This window comes from Lissotriton helveticus, chromosome 4_1, assembly GCF_964261635.1.
Source record: "Lissotriton helveticus chromosome 4_1, aLisHel1.1, whole genome shotgun sequence".
Taxonomy (NCBI): Eukaryota; Metazoa; Chordata; class Amphibia; order Caudata; family Salamandridae; genus Lissotriton; species Lissotriton helveticus.
This window is the reverse complement of record NC_136063.1, coordinates 1,323,456,239-1,323,474,801: the sequence shown is the minus strand read 5'-3', so window position 1 is coordinate 1,323,474,801 and position 18,563 is coordinate 1,323,456,239.

The following is an 18,563-nucleotide window of genomic DNA, read 5'->3' as shown; positions in this document are numbered from 1 at the left end:
TAAAATCCAAATGTAATAGTAAAATCAGCAAGGTCCCTCTATAAAACCACCATTGCATCTGCCAAATGGTTTGGGAATCGAAACAATGGGAGAGTTTGAAACTGGCCCTGGAGGTCAAAGATATGAAAACATTTTGGAGTATTATTTCCACAGGCAGCAGCAAAGGAAAGGTGGTCATTGAGCCAAATATAGCTGCTACTTGTTGGAAAGAGCATTTTTTGGCTCTTTTTGCCTCATATGCTGTGGAGGCCAGCAGCCTGTCCCCAGTAAATCTGACTCCCTTGATCACTGAAATAGCTATCCCCGATAACACTCTGGCAGAAGTCATCAAAGCCCTAAACTGAATATTTCCCAGAAAATCTGCAGGCCTGGACAATATACCAGGGGATCTCTTTAGGGCAGAACCCAAGATTTGAGGTCCATACTTATGGGTGCTCTATAACGCCATCCTACAGGGAATGGTCCTTCCTGTAACTTGGCTTGGTGCAGAGATCCTTCCGATATACAAAAAGGGATCCCCTGTATTACCAACAATTTATAGACGAATCAGTTTGATCGATGTTTCACAAAAAGTATTTGCGAGAATTATATTAGATCGTTTGCAATCCTGGCTGGAGGAACATAAGATCATGACTCTTTTGCAGGCCGGGTTCAGAGAAAAAACTTCAACAATAGATCAGATTTCCAGGCTCAAACTTATTTATTGGAAATCAGTACATTCTGAAAGGGGTAGCCTGTATCTGGTCTTTGTGGACCTCAAGAGTGCATTTGATCTGTTACCCAAAGATGCCCTGTGGGAGGTTTCGAGTAAACTTGGGCCACCCTACTATCTCTTAGGCATCCTGAGAAGGTTACATACTGGCAATTATGCCAGAATCCGGTACGGGAAAAATGGGGAACTCACGCCGCCCATCCCCATTAACAGGTGGGTAAAACAGGGATGTGTGCTCGCCTCTACTCTGTTCTGCATTTACATCAATGGACTGGTAAATGCGCTAAGAGAACTCAAGGATGTAGATGCCCCCAAACTAGCGCACAAGCAAATTCCAGCCATGATATTTGCTGACGACACTTCACTCCTTCCCAAATCTCCTATAGGAATTCAGAGAATTTTAGATGGGTTTTGTGAGTTCTGCAGGTCTAGGGGCTGGAGATCAACATCCAAAAAACTAAATTTATGGTCTTCAAACCCAGTAGATCAACCGGCCCTAACCCATGCATGAATGGCACCCCTCTTGAGCGGGTATCTACATTTGACTACCTGGGCCTTACACTTACTGACAATATGGCCTGGGGGCCCCAAATAGCCAAGTCTAATATTAAACTGACTCAGACTGCAGATGGTCTGACCAAGTTTTATAGAAAGTTGTTTCACAAGCCGGTAAGCCTAGTCATGGAGATTTATAAAACTCAGCTTAGGAGTGCTGCCTTATATGGTGCTGAACTCTGGGGGAATTCTCACCTTAGCCCCATTGTTAAAACAGAGAACAAATTTCAGAGGCAGCTATTTAGCTTACTGGTGAGCTCCCTCTGGTTCCACTGTGTATGGATCTTGAGGTGAGACCCATCACAGAGGAAATTGGCTGCAGACCTTTAGTTGTTTGGCGCCACCTCTGGGTGACACCGGAATTGTTCTTAGAAATCTTGTGACTCCCCGGCATAGGTAAGCTGGCATGGTTCGCTTATATTAGGGAAAGCCTTCGTTCCATTGGCAGAGATGATTTATTGGAAAATCCAGACACAGCCTGTTTGAGAACCCTGCGTAAACAACTAGCTACCAGCTATACAGCGCGCTAACTCGATAAACTCCAAGAAGATTCTACCACTGGATCTCTTACATCAACATTTTTGGAAGTGAAGGTTACGTATAAGATTGAGCCATGCCTAGATACAATTTAACCAGCATTAGCCAGAAAACTGCATGTGGAGTTTCGGCATGACTTCCCCTCTCTGGTCCCTTCACCAACAAATGGTCCAGTGCATTACATTGGAGTGTCCTGCATGTAGCGCGGGAGAGGAGTCTGAACTCCACGTAATCTTCTTCTGCCAAGGTTACCACAAAATTAGACACAGATGGTTGATCCAGTTGTGTAGGAACCTTGGCACAACACACTGTAAAGAAGCATTCAGGCTCCTAAAATATAAGACTGAACTTTTTATTGTCTATTCAGTATAGGGTTTTTTAAGTTCCATGTGGTGGGCTAGGATGAATTTTCTTAAACTTTAACCATGGACTAAGCTATGTGATTAACCTTCTCACTGTTTTAAATCTCAAATGAATTTTTTATTCAAAATTGTTTTTATCCTGACTTTTAGCTTTTTTTAACTGTCTTAGTATTGTTTGCATTTATATGTGTTTGTTCTTTTATGGTGTAGACACCGAAATAAAGAAATACATTATTATGATGTTAATGAAAGAATAAGGCCTGCATGGATTTAAGGTAATATACAACCAGAATATGTGAATTATGAATAACACATTTAAAGGGAAATTAAACATGTAAATTCAAATATATCATGGCTGCATTAATAATCATTTCAATATGACTGAAATGAATACATGTTACTATAGGGTAGTCTTAAATTTGTAAGTACCAACATCAGGGCCAACTCTAGGGCGGTGCTACCTGTGCCACGGCACCAGGTGCTGGCTTCCTGGGGCCACTGTGTTTGCAAGGTTATTATGTCAATGCACCTGCTGCTGTTTTACTTTCCTCCAGTAATTACCAGGTAACACAAAAATGTCAAAATGACTCCTGTGAATAATGTCCTTCCTGGAGAAGGATTGTAATTTTTCATAGGTGAGGTTTTGACTTATGTGAAGGTAGTGCAGAGAGTTCTTATGCCTGCTGCAAAGAACATGTGCCACGTAGATTACAGAGTGCATATAATGTAAATAGGTCAGCAAGTTACTGCTTTTAAAAGAGACATCCTTTTGTTACTTGCATTTAATAACTTAAAGTCCTAATAAAGAACAGTGAGCTATTAACGTTCATCATAAAACTGCATACACACTGCAAAGTATACATTAGAACATAGATTAATGTTGCAAAAAGGGTTAATTTGGGTATTTTATGTAACATTTCCTATACACTGATTTACACACACAGGACTGATTGTCTCTGTGTAATGTGTGTGTGATGCAAAGTGCTCTGACATCCTTTACTGATATGAGTGGCATTTTCATTAATTTTCACATGAAAAACCGAGCTAATTCATATTATTTCCATTGTAGTCTTATTAATGTTTGCACTCATATATGAATATCAAATTTATTAGCATTAAATTCCATAACGGGAGGATTTTCACTCCTACATATTTCTAACACGGATTAGTGTACAGGATAACATTTCATTATTAAAATCACATCTATATTAGTTGAACAAATAACATGTCTCAAATCTATATCTCTTCTGCATGCTTTTACAATGCAGTAACTATACTCTGCATATTTGTGTCATTTTTCATAACGTGCAGCTTGTACATGTTTTGTTGTGTTTTTCACAAAAGTTGAAATAAAACATTTCTTTGTCATAAAATTACTTTGATGTAATCTCTGCTCTATCAGTGGGAACACGCGCAATAACACCAATGGAACAACGCTTTCTCAGAGATTAATGTGTGAAAGAGGATCATATTTACACGGCCATGAAAAGTCACACAGGGTGACGTTATGTGACCTTGTACATATGGACAGGCACACTGCGCTGCCAGTGCATCAAAAATAGTTGTGCCTTGTAACTGAGGTCATTCATTTTTATGTTTTGTTTTGTTTTATATAGCGCAGACTTGATCCAAATGTATTAGAGTGCTTTACATGAGCATCAATTACATTACTCGAAGACACATTCCTTTTGGGTTTTAGGCATGGGGAGAATAAGCGATTTGACCAGAATCACAGGATGTTGAGCTGATGCCAAAACTCGAACCTGGTTCCCCAGTTGAAAAGTCTGCCACACTGGCCGTAACGCCACATTCTCTTCAATAAGTGCTACCTCCAGTAAGTGCCACAGAGCTGCGTTACAGAGATGGTTGTAAAAAGAGGCGTGGCCTTATAACACCTCTCTGCAATGCAGCCCCCTGGTGCATACTGGAGGTTCCTGGTGGGCTAGTTGGCCCCCAGGGACCCCCAGTATTCAAGGGGAATATCTTCTCCATCTGCAAACGTGCCAGGGGGCATGTTTGCAGAGTGCTGCAAGGAGGGGGCGTGGCCTCCGGCACGATGCGGTCTTTTATTTTTTTTATTTTTTAAGAAGGGGGCTGTGTGGCCCCCCTTCTTTTTCTAATTTATTGACCCTGGGGACCCCATACCCCAGGGCCTGCCCCCTAATTTATTTATTTTAATGAAAAAATTTAAACAGCCCCAGGGATCCCATCCCCTGGGACATGGCCTTATTTTTTTATTTCAATTTTTTTGGAGGGGGGCTGCGTTGCCCCCCTCCTCAAGCCACTTATGGCCCCGGGTCCCCATCCCCGGGGCCAGCCTTCCTTTTTTTGTATTTTGTTTTTTTTACTAAAATTTTGAGGAGGGAGGCCACGTGACCCCCCTCCCCAAAATTTTTGTAAAAAAAAACTATTCAGTTATTACCCTCCAGTGGGTTGATTCATTATATTCTCAAATTAAAATGCTTGCTATGCAATTTGCAGTAATGTGCTTTAACCCCTTCGACGCTCATGACGAGCTGGGCTCGTCATGAGGTAGCCTCCTCGCACGCTCATGACGAGCCCAGCTCGTCATGAATAATGGGTTTTTTAAAACATGAGCACAGGAGCGGAATTTCGCTAGCGCTCATGTGGTTAAGGTGTTAAAAGGAAAGGGAAAAAACTAAAAATTATTTGATAAATAAAGATTAAAAGGGAATTTAAAATTTGGGAGCAATAGCGGATGGCATATTATAAATAAAAATACCGGATGCGGTAAACCCCACTAGAGGGGTCTTATACATACAAAATACAAGCTATTAATTTAAAAATGCAATGCAATGGTCAAAATGTTTTTTAAACAGTTGTGTTATTTGTTGACAATTTCATGTTACAATGTGCTTATAACTACACAGACCAGAATGCAAAGGGTCTGGTGTTCACACAACCATGATGTAACAGGAAGTCATGTGATTTTGATTTTGAAATAAGTATGCCGGGAATCATTAGCAACCTATCCGTGAACAAGTTTTCATGGAGAACGGAATGCGTAGGAGGCTGTGGATTAACTCGTACTTTTGAAAAATGAATGCTGGATACAACCTTTGCTTTGAGTGCGCTCCGTTTGTCACTTTTCATGAGAAGTGATTAATTGTTTGATTTATATCAGCTGGGCTCAGCTGAAGGAGCTTGCACCACGGAAAAGAGCGCCGCAAGAAGCAGCGAAAACTGGGCCCTTTCTGTTGATGATGATATATATATACATATATATATATATATATATATATATATATATATATATATATATATATATATATATATATATATATATATATATATACATATATATATATATATACATATATATATATATATATATATATATATATATATATATATATATATATATATATATATATATATATATATATATATATATATATATATATATATACATTACCTACTGGCGGTCGCCAGTAGGTATATATAGTTAGGATTTTTTCTCTATGGGATTTTTGAAAATTCTATGTCTAATAACTTTGGCGTTTGTGGACGGAATTGGCTGAAATTTTCAGGAAAATGGAACATTTTGTTTCTGAGCAGCCCCTGAAAATTTGGGGGGGTTCGTCTAGGGGGGGCCGAGAAAAAAGGGGGGTCCCAAAACGTGTTTTTAACATTGAGTTTTCCATAGGGCGGTTGGCCTCACTTTTAGCCCGAACGGCTGAATGGATTTGCACGAAACTTGGCAAAATTGTAGGGACTGGTAGCCCGATGTGCCTTTTGTAGGTCTCAATATATGTGCTCCAGTGGATTTTGAGAAATTAACGTTTAAAAAAAGATATATGTCTGTAACAGCGGACCGGGCAGCGCTCCAGTTCGCGTACTTTTCGCGCAACGGAGCTTTGTGAAGCGAAGCTGATTGGTTCTCCGGCGTCTGTCAACATTCCAAACAGTCCGTAGCGGCCGCCATCTTGTCTCTCGGTAGGATCGAGAGACAAGAGGAGGCCAAAGTGAGGGGCAAATGACCATAAGGGGGCATAGTAGATCCTCGCTGACCCTCTAGGTTTGATGTGGAGGTTTTAAAAGGGTCTCGCGGGGCAAAAAAAAAAAATAATAATAATAATCGAACGGCTGAATGGATTTGCACGAAACTTGGTAAAATATTAGGGACTGGTAGCCCGATGTGCCTTTGTTAGGTCTCAATATATGTGCTCCAGTGGATTTTGAGAAATTAACGTTCAAAAAAAGATATATATCTGTAACAGCGCTCCGCTTCGCGTAACGGAGGTTTGCGAAGCTGATTGGTTCTCCGGCGTCTGTAAACATTGCAAACAGTCCGTAGCGGCCGCCATCTTGTCTCTCGGTAGGATCGAGAGACAAGAGGAGGCCAAAGCGAAGGGGCAAATGACCATAAGGGGGCATAGTAGATCCTCCTTGACCTCTTAGGTTTGATGTGGAGGTTTTAAAAGGGCCCCGCGGGGCAAAAAAAATAATAATAATAATAATCGAACGGCTGAATGGATTTGCACGAAACTTGGCAAAATTGTAGGGACTGGTAGCTCGATGTGCCTTTGTAGGTCTCAATATATGTGCTTCAGTGGATTTTGAGAAATTAACGTTCAAAAACAAGATATATATCTGTAACAGCGCTCCGCTTCGCGGAGATAAAATTATATCTGTATTACCTAGCTGTTGCTAACACCAGTTAGCGACGGCTAGTAGGAGATAGCGACCATCTTGGGCCCCACTTTGCATGTGAGTGATATTTATCACTAATGACATGCAAAGTGGGCGTGCCAAGATGTTAGCGACTGGAAACAGTCGCTAACATCGCTATCTCCTATTATCAACTTTTGGAAATATTCGAGATAAGCGCGAATATCTCCAAAAGCTAGCACCTGCCCTGAGCAGTTCTTAGCCATGTTATCCAATGGGAGGTGGATAACATGGCTAAGAGCATTAGCTCGGTAATGCATGAATATCGCTGAGTTTTCAGCGATATTAATGCATTGCGATCGTTTATTATCGTATTTGCGATAAACCTTGATAATAGCAAGGTTTATCTGCGATCATTTCTGACGATGCTTAGCGGTAAAAAAATCGTTGCTAAGCATCGTTAGGGATAAATATCGCTTAACTTTGGTAATATGCCCCAACGTCTGTTAACGTTCGATTCGAAGGAAATCAGGAAGTGTTGAAAAACATTGTCTGCGCCATCTTGTCTTTTTTCAAATGCCACACTTTTGTCGTGCACGGCAGCCATTTTAGATGCCTTGACCAGACCCACTCTCTGCACGCTGTCGATCCTTAGCATGGCTCCCCACCCTCGCAAGCATCTCCCCCAGGCAGTGGTCACCCCCGCTTTCTGTCTTATGCATGGGTAATAAACCTCCCCCCATCTGCGCTGCTCTTCCCTGAGAATCACACCCTGTGCCCGCCCGACACCTCCCTTTCACCCTATTCACTACCGCACCCTCTGACACTCCTTTTCCTCTGTGTCCGATTGTCCAGGCTGGTCCTAGGGTATCAGCTAGCCCTGCAGATGTAGTTTATGGCCCCAGCTGTAAAGAATCACCCCTCTTCAAAGGAGTTATAGTAGATCAAGGCCCACACTCGATGAGATTCGTCACAGCAGAAGCGTTCCTATTATCTGAAAACCATCCTGTATTGTGATTGGGGAGGGGACCGAGCCTGAAGCGGAAGATTCCAGGGATGACTCTTTGTACATCAAAGTTTTTACAATTATGTGTCACATTAAAAATATATAGCACTCCGACAAAGTAGTAAGATTATAAAACTTTAATAATTTATAAATATATACAAGAAAACAAAAATAGTAATAACATATAAACATTTTTAGGGAAAAACAACGAAGTAGCGGTCGGCTGTGCGAATAGTCCCAACGCAGCACAACGTCCAGATTTCCGGCGTGGGGCGTCGCGGGGGGTGGGTCATCAGTAGCAAACTGTTGTGCGAATAGTTCCAAGGCAGCAGAACGATGGCACCAAGGTGATGTCCAGTAAGTTGCCGCACTGGTTTTGGTATCCTACAATGCTGCTCCGAATAACGGCGTGGGGCGCCCCGGGGGAGGCGGCGTGAACGGGCCTCTCCAGGTGGAGTGTCATCTGTTGTAGTGGGGCGCCCCTTTACCATTTCAGTTGCCATTCCGTCCGTTTTTGGTCCACTGTGTCAAAAGCCGCAATTCAGCTGAGTTGCGCCCACTCTTGCGGTGCAGCGATAGGCGGCTGTCACAGGACTCTCAAAATGGCGGCAGGCTCTTTCCTTTTTGGGCCTGGTCCACTGAAATGGCCCTGGGACACCTTGGAAATCGGACGCTTGTCTGCTAGGTCTTGGACCCCATTCTCGAAAGCGTCCCCTCCGCCTTGAGGATTTATCAAAAGTTTTGGGGGCCCCCGACTCCTGTAGGCTTCTGGTGGGGAGCCGTTGCCATGATTGCTCGCGGAATGACCACGACGGAGCTACAAGATGGTGGTGCTCTCATGCTGACACCAGCTTCAGTCTGAAACATCCAGAAACAAGGTGGGGCTTTCATCGTTTGGGAAAAAAAAAAGTTTTCATCCAATGAAAAGTGTTGTTTTTAGGTCATATGATCAAGCCTTCCATCATTAGGAAGCCAAAAGTAAAATGAACCAATGAAAAGTTTTATAAACAAGTCACATGACCTGTTATGCGGCATAGGGTATAAAATGCGGAGAAAATACGTTAGCACGTGAGGCGGCGTCAGTAGCGGACCGATGTGCGAATAGGCCGAAGGCAACACAACGCGCCAAGATCCGGATGCCACCGAGGTGGTGTCCAGCAAGTTGCAGCACTGGTGTGGCCATCCTATAATGCTGAAAGTCGGCGTGGGGCGCCCCATTGGCCTGTGAGTTTGAGTCAGTAGCGGACCGATGTGCGAATAGGCCGAAGGCAGCACAACGCGCCAAGATTCGGATGGCACCGAGGTGGTGTCTAGTAAGTTGCCGCACTGGTGTGGCCATCCTACAATGTTGAAAGTCGGCGTGGGGCGCCCCGTTTGCCTGTGAGATGGCGGCAGTAGCGGACCGATGTGCGAATGGGGCCAAAGGCAGCGCAACAATATTTTCGGAATAGAAGACACCACAAGGCGCTGAGATGCCAAGATCCGGATGGCACCGAGGTGGTGTCTAGCAAGTTGTGGCACTGGTGTGGCCATCCTACAATGGTAAAAGTCGGCGTGGGGCGCCCTGTTGGCCTGTGAGATGGTGTCAGTAGCGGACTGATGTGCGAATGGGGCCAAAGGCAGCGCAACAATATTTTCTGACTGACACCACAAGGCGCTGAGATGCCAAGATCCGGATGGCACCGAGGTGATGTCTAAGTTGCGGACCGATGTGCGAATGGGGTCAAAGGCAGCGCAACAATATTTTCTGTATGGAAGATACCACTAGGCGTTGAGATGCCAAGATCCGGATGGTACCGAGGTGATGTCTAGCAAGTTGCTGTACTGGTGTGGTCATCCTACAATGCTGAAACTCGGCGTGGGGCGCCCTATTAGCCTGTGAGATGGCGTCAGTAGCGGACCGATGTGTGAATGGGGCAAAGGTAGCGCAAGAATATTTTCTGAATAGAAGACACCACAAGGCGCTGAGATGCCAAGATCCGGATGGCACCGAGGTGGTGTCTAGTAAGGTGCACTGGTGTGGTCATCCTACAATGCTGAAACTCGGCGTGGGGTGCCCGATTAGTCTGTGAGATGGCGTCAGTAGCGGACCGATGTGCGAATAGGCCGAAGGCAGCACAACGCGCCAAGATCCGGATGTCACCGTGGTGGTTTCATAGTTGAGAGGCACTTCATCTGCAGTGGGGCGCCGAGATCCGGATGGCACCGAGGTGATGTCTAGCAAGTTGCTGTACTGGTGTGGCCATCCTACAATGCTGATAGTCGGCGTGGGGCGCCCCGTTGGCCTGTGAGATGGCGTCAGTAGCGGACCGATGTGCGAATGGGGCCAAAGGCAGCGCAACAATATATTCTGAATTGAAGACACCACAAGGCGCTGAGATGCCAAGTTCCAGATGGCACCGAGGTGGTGTCTAGCAAGTTGTGGCACTGGTGTGGCCATCCTACAATGGTAAAAGTCGGCGTGGGGCGCCCTGTTGGCCTGTGAGATGGTGTCAGTAGTGGACCGATGTGCGAATGGGGACAAAGGTAGCGCAACAATATTTTCTGACTGACACCACAAGGCGCTGAGATGCCAAGATCCGGATGGCACCGAGGTGATGTCTAGCAAGTTGCTGTACTGGTGTGGCCATCCTACAATGGTAAAAGTCGGCGTGGGGCGCCCTGTTGGCCTGTGAGATGGTGTCAGTTGCGGACCGATGTGCGAATGGGGCCAAAGGCAGCGCAACAATATTTTCTGTATGGAAGATACCACTAGGCGTTGAGATGCCAAGATCCGGATGGCACCGAGGTGATGTCTAGCAAGTTGCTGTACTGGTGTGGTCATCCTACAATGCTGAAACTCGGCGTGGGGCGCCCCATTAGCCTGTGAGATGGCGTCAGTAGCGGACCGATGTGTGAATGGGGCAAAGGTAGCGCAAGAATATTATCTGAAGAGGAGACACTACAAGGGGCTGAGATTCGGTTACCACCGAGGTGATGTCTAGCAAGTTGCCGCACTGGTGTGGCCATCCTACAATACTGCTCCGAATAACGGTGTGGGGTGCCCGAAGGGGGGGGGGGAGGCGGCGTGAACTGGCCTTCCCAGGTGGAGGCTCGTCTGCTGTAGTGGGGCGCCCCTTTACCGTTTCAGTTGCCATTCAGCTGAGTTTCGGCTGCTCTTGATGCTACAGCGACAGGCGGCTGCAACAGGACTCTCAAAATGGCGGCCTGTTCTTTGGATTTGGGCCTGGTCCACTAAAATGGCCCTGGGACACCTTAGAACTCGGACGCTCGATTTTTTTTTCCTTTCCTGTACATGCAAAAAAAGGTAAATGTCCGGTACGTTACACGCTTCATCTGCCACGATGAACTCTCCAGAGGAACCGAAAAAAAATATAGTTATGGTAACTATACCATGCATCGTCATATGGAGAGGTGGCACCAATTAATTATAGTGCTGCATAAAAGAGAGATTTGGAGGAGAACCCCTGACCTGCTAGTACATTCATCAAAGAAGTGGCACTGACAGCATCAGAGGCAAGGGAAACGGTCCCAAATATTTAGAAGAACTTTGGAAAGATTAAAATGACATGTTTAGATTGTGGCAAATTAATTTCATGTGGACAGATGAGTGTTACTCTAATAAATACAGCATATGAACATCATCATAGTCGATGGTTGGTAGAGACATTTTGACTATATCCTGGACCTGCCCGTCCTCGCCCAAAATGGCGCCGGAATAAATGGGACTCGTAACTCCTTGTTGTGTACTGGTTGCAGAACCTTGAAATCACGAGATACGTATGCAGTTTTGAAGCACATGGCGGGCGGGGACGAGAATTGATTGAATATTTCGACATCCCTATTGATATTAAGTTCTGATGTGTTATTGATTACTGTACTATTGAAAGTTCGAATTAACGTCACCCATGGTACTTGCCCGCAAATGTATATGTAGATAATTTTATTGTAACTGGCCCTGTCGTATTTTAATTATAAAATGTACGTCCACCGATTCCGTAACTGTTAGACACCTTAGTTCTTGCAACCTAATGGCCCGCCCGTTACGTTCCTTTACAGTGTAAATGTCTACTCATCATATACGATTACAGTTTGCTCCGTGGCCGGCCCACTTGGTTATAGGCTCGTATTTGTATAATGAAATTTTCACAATAAAGGTTTTTAAAAGAAAACATGGTAGTAGTATATACATTGGTAAAGTTTTTAATAATAGTCACTGTTTTAGAATCATTAAAAGGCAAGTGAAATAAAGCAGACCAATTACATGAAGGGTAAAAGGTATAATACGAAGGAACGCAGTAAAGATAAATGGTCAAGGGCTGTTGTGTTTTCTACTCCTGCAACATAAAGTGATCGATAAGAATCTCATATTCAGGCGTATCGGCGACTAAGACAGCAGGTCGACCCTCTTTTGCTCAACGGCTCCGTCATGGGACGAAGAAACGCTCTTTTTCTCGAAAAAAGAATATATTTTACTTGCAGGACAGTTGTAAATTTTCCGGGAAAGTACATTAGCCTGGAACATTATAACATATATTTAAGAAAAAATAATGTTCGGAAGTAATAAAAAGCGTAATTTTTAGGTCATATGACCAAGCCTTTCATCATTAGAATAAGAAAAGTAAAAAGAACCAATGAAAAGTTTTATTAACAAGTCACATGACTTGTTATGCTTACGTTACGCGCTGCGCGCCCCGGATGACTTCCGGATGCGCTAACGCGGCGCGTCATATGACGCATTACGCGACAACGCAGGTCCAGAATATAGTCAAAATGTCTCCACCAACCAGCGGTCGGAACACAACCCCTTTCAGCAGGCTAAATAGTTCTGTTAAATGACAACAGAAGGGACAGGCAACAAGAACCATCAGTCAAAGAGGGGAGGGCTAGTTCTTCTCTACCGGGTTACATTGGGGCGCTACCGGAACTGATCGAATTGGTAGTCTACAGTGTTTCTGGATGTTTCAGACTGAAGCTGGGGTTAGCATGAGAGCAGCACCATTTCGTAGCTCCGTCGTGGCCATTCCGCAACCAATCATGGCAGCCGCTCTTTATCGTTATTTTGGGCGGGGTGGGTGGCGGAGCCAAGCTGTTTTGCAGCCATCATTGTGTGGAGTTCAGTTCATCTCACTAGTTTTGTATTTGTCATGAGGGGTTGTTCCTAATGTTTCTATTTTAGCGAGGTCAAAAAGAGATCCCATTAGTGGCCTACTGATTTTGCTCGATTCCTTTTCTTTTTTTTTTTACACGATTTTTCGTTATCTGCAAAGACTAAACAGAGTATTGCGACTCTGTGTTTGTTTGTAAATAGAGAATGAACCAAAGAGAACCAATTCTAAAACAGTAAATACTTGGATAACAATCAATCAAATGGAGAGAGAAGCAGGCACGACGTATTACAACGGGGGCAAAGGCCTGCGTTAACTACTCTTCACTATGTGCAAAGAGAGAGTACTCCTAATAGAAATGAGGGGGGGGGGCACCATTCAAAGCAGATCAGTGTGCATAAACACGAAAATGTTTTCACTTACCACGTACTTGACATTCGACAGCTTATGATATTTGCTATTAAAAAACCATTGAAATTCACTGAAAAAACCATAGGTTATAGACCATGTATAGTTGAGATGTCATCAGTGATGTCATCAGTGATGTCATTTGAGATGTCATCAGTGATGTCATCAGTGATGTCACTGACCATGTCATGAATGATGTAATATGTGACATGATCAGCAGTGGATTGCGGGTGCGCGATATATAGTTAGTGCAACTAACTATATATGGAATTTCAATGGTTTTGTGTGAGTAAAATAAGGTTTTTTAAATGCTAATTCCTAACTATATATGGTCTATAACCTATGGTTTTTTCAGTGAATTTTCAAGGTTTTGTAAATGCTAATTCCTAACTATATATGGTCTATAACCTATGGTTTTTTCAGTGAATATATATATACATATATATATATATATATTCACTGAAAAAACCATAGGTTATAGACCATATATAGTTAGGGATTAGCATTTAAAAAACCTTATTTTACTCACACAAAACCATTGAAATTCCATATATAGTTAGTTGTACTAACTATATATCACGCACCCGCAATCCACTGCTGATGATGTCACATATTACATCATTCATGACATGGTCAGTGACATCACTGATGACATCACTGATGACATCTCAAATGACATCACTGATGACATCACTGATGACATCTCAAATGACATCACTGATGACATCACTGATGACAACATCCAGTGACTGTATTTTTCTGTAAAGTTAAAATATGTCTTACATATTTATGAATGAGTCGATGTATAAGTGTCTGGACGAAGGATTTAGTAGGTGCATGACTGAATGTATGAGTGAGTGATTAAATGTGTCTCACTGAGTGCATGGGTTAGTGACTAAACTGTCTTAATTTGTGCATCATTATGTCTGTTGTTCTGTAAACTGCTGCATGTGTTGATCAGTAGCTATATGAGTAACTATATGGGTTATTGATTGGTTGCCCAAGCATTTGTATGGGAGACTGAGTGTGTGTGTGGGTGGCTGGGAAGTGTATGACTCTGTGCATAGATGTATGGGTTCAAAAGTGCATGTTGGAAACAGCTGTATGGGCGGTTGACTGTGTGCATGACTGTATTGGTGAGTGAATAGATATCTCAGTGCTACATGTCAAATTAAGTACATATGTAAAATACAGTACATGTGAGAGTTGACATATATAAATAACTGTGCATAAGAGCCAGTGAATGTGTGAGTGGCTGTATGGATCATTGTGAACTTGTATCCAGGATTGTATAAGTGAGTAAATATGTTTTAGTATATGTTTGAATAAGTAAGGTGTGTTTAACTGTATAGTTAAGGAAATGGAGGTGTGATTGATTGTTTGCATGACTGTCTAGGTGTGTGTGTAACTTCATGGATGAGTGACAATCTGTGAGTCTGTGTTTACACTGAGTGTATCTAAGGTTATATTAGAGTCTGAAGAGGTTCATCGTATTATCACATGAATGATTTTATCAGTGATGTCATTAGTAATGTCATATGAGATGTCATCAGTGATGTCATCAGTGATGTCATTTGAGATGTCATCAGTGATGTCATCAGTGATGTCATTTGAGATGTCATCAGTGATGTCATCAGTGATGTCACTGACCATGTCATGAATGATGTAATATGTGACATCATCAGCAGTGGATTGCGGGTGCGTGATATATAGTTAGTACAACTAACTATATATGGAATTTCAATGGTTTTGTGTGAGTAAAATAAGGTTTTTTAAATGCTAATCCCTAACTATATATGGTCTATAACCTATGGTTTTTTCAGTGAATTTTCAAGGTTTTGTAAATGCTAATTCCTAACTATATATGGTCTATAACCTATGGTTTTTTCAGTGAATTTCATTGGTTTTTTAATAGCTAATATCAAAACCTTTACAATGTATTATTCTTTAAATAGAAAAATATTTTTTACATTTTTTTTATACAATTTTTTTTTTATTATTTTTTTTGTTTCGCTCCCGGTACGCGAACCGGTTAGCTTCCCGTTAGCTCAATCCGGAGGCGCGACCCGGTCCGCGAACCGGTAAACGTTCCTTTTGCGCACCTCTCGCGTTACAAAACAACATCGTGACGCGTCGCGTCAGCATGACGTTTCGCGTTCTCGCGTAATACGTCATATTACGTGCTACGTTCGCGTACCCGGAAGCGCAGCGGTACGCGAACCGGAAGCGATCCGCGGCGCGGCGCCGACCGCGTAAGGTAAACACAGCAGGTCATGTGACTCGGTAATAACACTTTTCATTGGTTCATTTCACTTTTGGTTTCCTAATGATGTAATACTAGGTCATGTGATCTAAAATGAACACTTTTCATTGGTTTAGAACTTTTGCTTTTCCCAAATGATGAAAACCCCTCCTTCTTTCCTCACTCTGACTTTCATCTTGGTGAGAGAAAGACCCTTTATTTAGAGTTTGACATGGCTTCATTAGTAGCTTCAGCTGGTGCTAACCCACCACCTCCACCAAATCCAAGAAAGAGAGGACCACCTGCAGAAGTAATTTTGCAAGAAGAGGAAGAACAGGAAGAGGAGGAAGAGGAGGAAGAGCCAAGGTTTTTGCCAGAGGAGCCCAGGAGGTACAATCGAAAGGAGAATTACATCTGGCAATTCTATAGAATTCCTGAGGGGCAAAAAAAAGTGAATGCACGCTACGTGTTTTGCCGTATATGCGGTGATAGATTGTCAAGGGGAACTGATAAAAAATACAGTTACGGCAATCACACTATGCATCGGCATATGAGTAGGTGGCACCCAAATAATTATAGTGCTGCCCAGCTACGTGACGAGCAACAAAATCCCCTCCCAATGGCAAGAAGATCGGTTGTTCCAGAGGTGTCGGGACACGTAAAGCAAGTGTGCGTGGAATGTGGCGATTTCATCTGCTACAGGGAAAGTAGCATCACTTTGATTTTGCGAGCTATTCAAAATCATATTAATGTTTGTACGAGACGCCCCAAAAAATAAATTCTTTTTTTTTTGTTGCTCCTGTTGAGCCCTTTATAATGGATCGTTTTTGTTCCCCCCCCCCCCAAAAAACCCAAAAAAATTTAAAAACATTCAGAAAATACAAAAAAAGTAAAAAAATGTTCAAAAAATACTAAAAAAAATATAAAACAACAAAAACATAAAAAAAAAAGTTCTTTTCAGAACTACCTCCCTATTATAAAAAAATTGGTAGAATATTTAGAACTCTGCCAACCTCTATTTCTCTTAGTTCGCTCCCCGGAGCGCTACCCGGTACGCGTACTGGAAGCTAACCAAAAAAAATATTTTTTAAAAAAAAGAACAGTAAGTATAAGGTAAGCAAACAGACAGTTATGTGAAAAGAAAGACAGCGTTAGGGAGTAAACAAGAGATACTGTTACCTACAATCCACTGCTGATGATGTCACATATTACATCATTCATGACATGGTCAGTAACATCAACAGCAGTGGATTGTAGGTAACAGTATCCTTAGTTTACTCCCTATAGCTGTCTTTCTTTTAACATAACTGTCTGTTTCCTTCCCTTATAGTTACTGTTCTTTTTTTTAAAAATTTTTTTTGATCAGTCATAAACAGTGACATTAATAGAAACAGAGAGAGTGAACAAGAGTGAAGAACTATGGTCCTCCTCAGCCACCCTCAGAAAACCAAGGGGGTCAAGATACATCTACCGTGCCCCCTTCTACCCATTCTGAACATTATTTGCCCTCCATCTTGTATCTTGATTCGACCGAAACACAAAATGGTGGACTTCCATAACGCTGCTGGTTTGCGAACCGGGCCACTTCCCGGGAAGCGGTCCAAAAAAAAAGGTGGGAAAGTAATTCACAGACACTAAGAGTAATAGAGATGGAGTGAGTGAACAAGACTGAGGAACTATGAGAACAGAGGGACTGAGAAAAAGAGTGGAAGGAGTTGAGTAAGTAGGTAATAGAGAAAGGAATGAGGAAAGTAGCAAAGGCAGGAAACTGAGGATTAAAGAAGTGAAGCAGTGGATCTAATAGTAGGTGAATGTGATAGAAATGTAACGAAAAGAGTACAACTATTTACCTTATAATTGCCGTTAAATTAATCACATTTTATTTTTATACTTTCAATCTGTGAAAGAGAGAACCAACATTTGAAAAATATTAAAACATGTATTTAAAAATTACAAAAGACAAGGGAAAATATTGAAGGACAAATAGTTTTTCAACAACTTTGACACTGACAGAAGCTTCTGCTTCTCCAGGCCCCCTACACAATCCTAAAGATATACATTTTAAACTAACAGTATCTTGATGCAGATGAAGTGAGGCCTATCTTAAAACATGGTGCATCTTTTGCATTGCTCTTGTTTCAGAAAAGTGTCGCTTCAGGATGCCAATAACATGTCTCCTATCCAGAGATTTGTTTGAGGTGAGGCCTACTCAGAGTTCAAGATGAGATTTACACTTGTTGAAGTGTACAGAGGAGATAATATCTGTGAAAGTCTACCAATGAAGTGAGTCATGTCCACTGCACTCTTCAACAAAGTAGAAACCTCCTATGTTTCCCTGGACAGACCTAAACTTGATCTGCACAATGTGATTCATAATGATAGGAAACACAGGTGATGTAATTGAAATATGTGCAATTTATTTTGCTCATTTCACAATCACATCACTTGTGTTTCCTTTGCTTAGGTATCTCATTGTGCAGATGTAGTCCAGCATATGAAAGAATACGTAGAAGTGCAGCACTGCATGCAATAAATTTAACACTTACAGAAAACTCACCTTCTCCATGCCTCCTACACAGTTCTACATATACATCATAAATGCAAACAGTACAGAATTAATTATACATGTTAAATGGTTTATTTTTGCTGTTCTCAGAATGTATCAAAATTCACTAAAAACAGTGACTTGAAGGTATTCATCATGTAACAGCGGGGAAAAAAAAACACAATCAAAATGATTGTGTTTAAAAAACCCATACAACATCAGAAATCAAAATTCAGAACTCCTTAAAGTTAACTTACTTTCCATGACGTCCAAGGATGTCCTATGAACAGCTTACACTCTTTTGTGCTGTTATTACTTTCAGCCCGCCACTTTCTGAAAGAAAACCTCCATCGTTTTTAAAAACACGTTACATGCAATAAATGACTTCTTGCTCTCTACCACTATTTTCCACAAGGCCAAATCTAGTCAGAGCTATTTATAACTCTTGGATTTCTT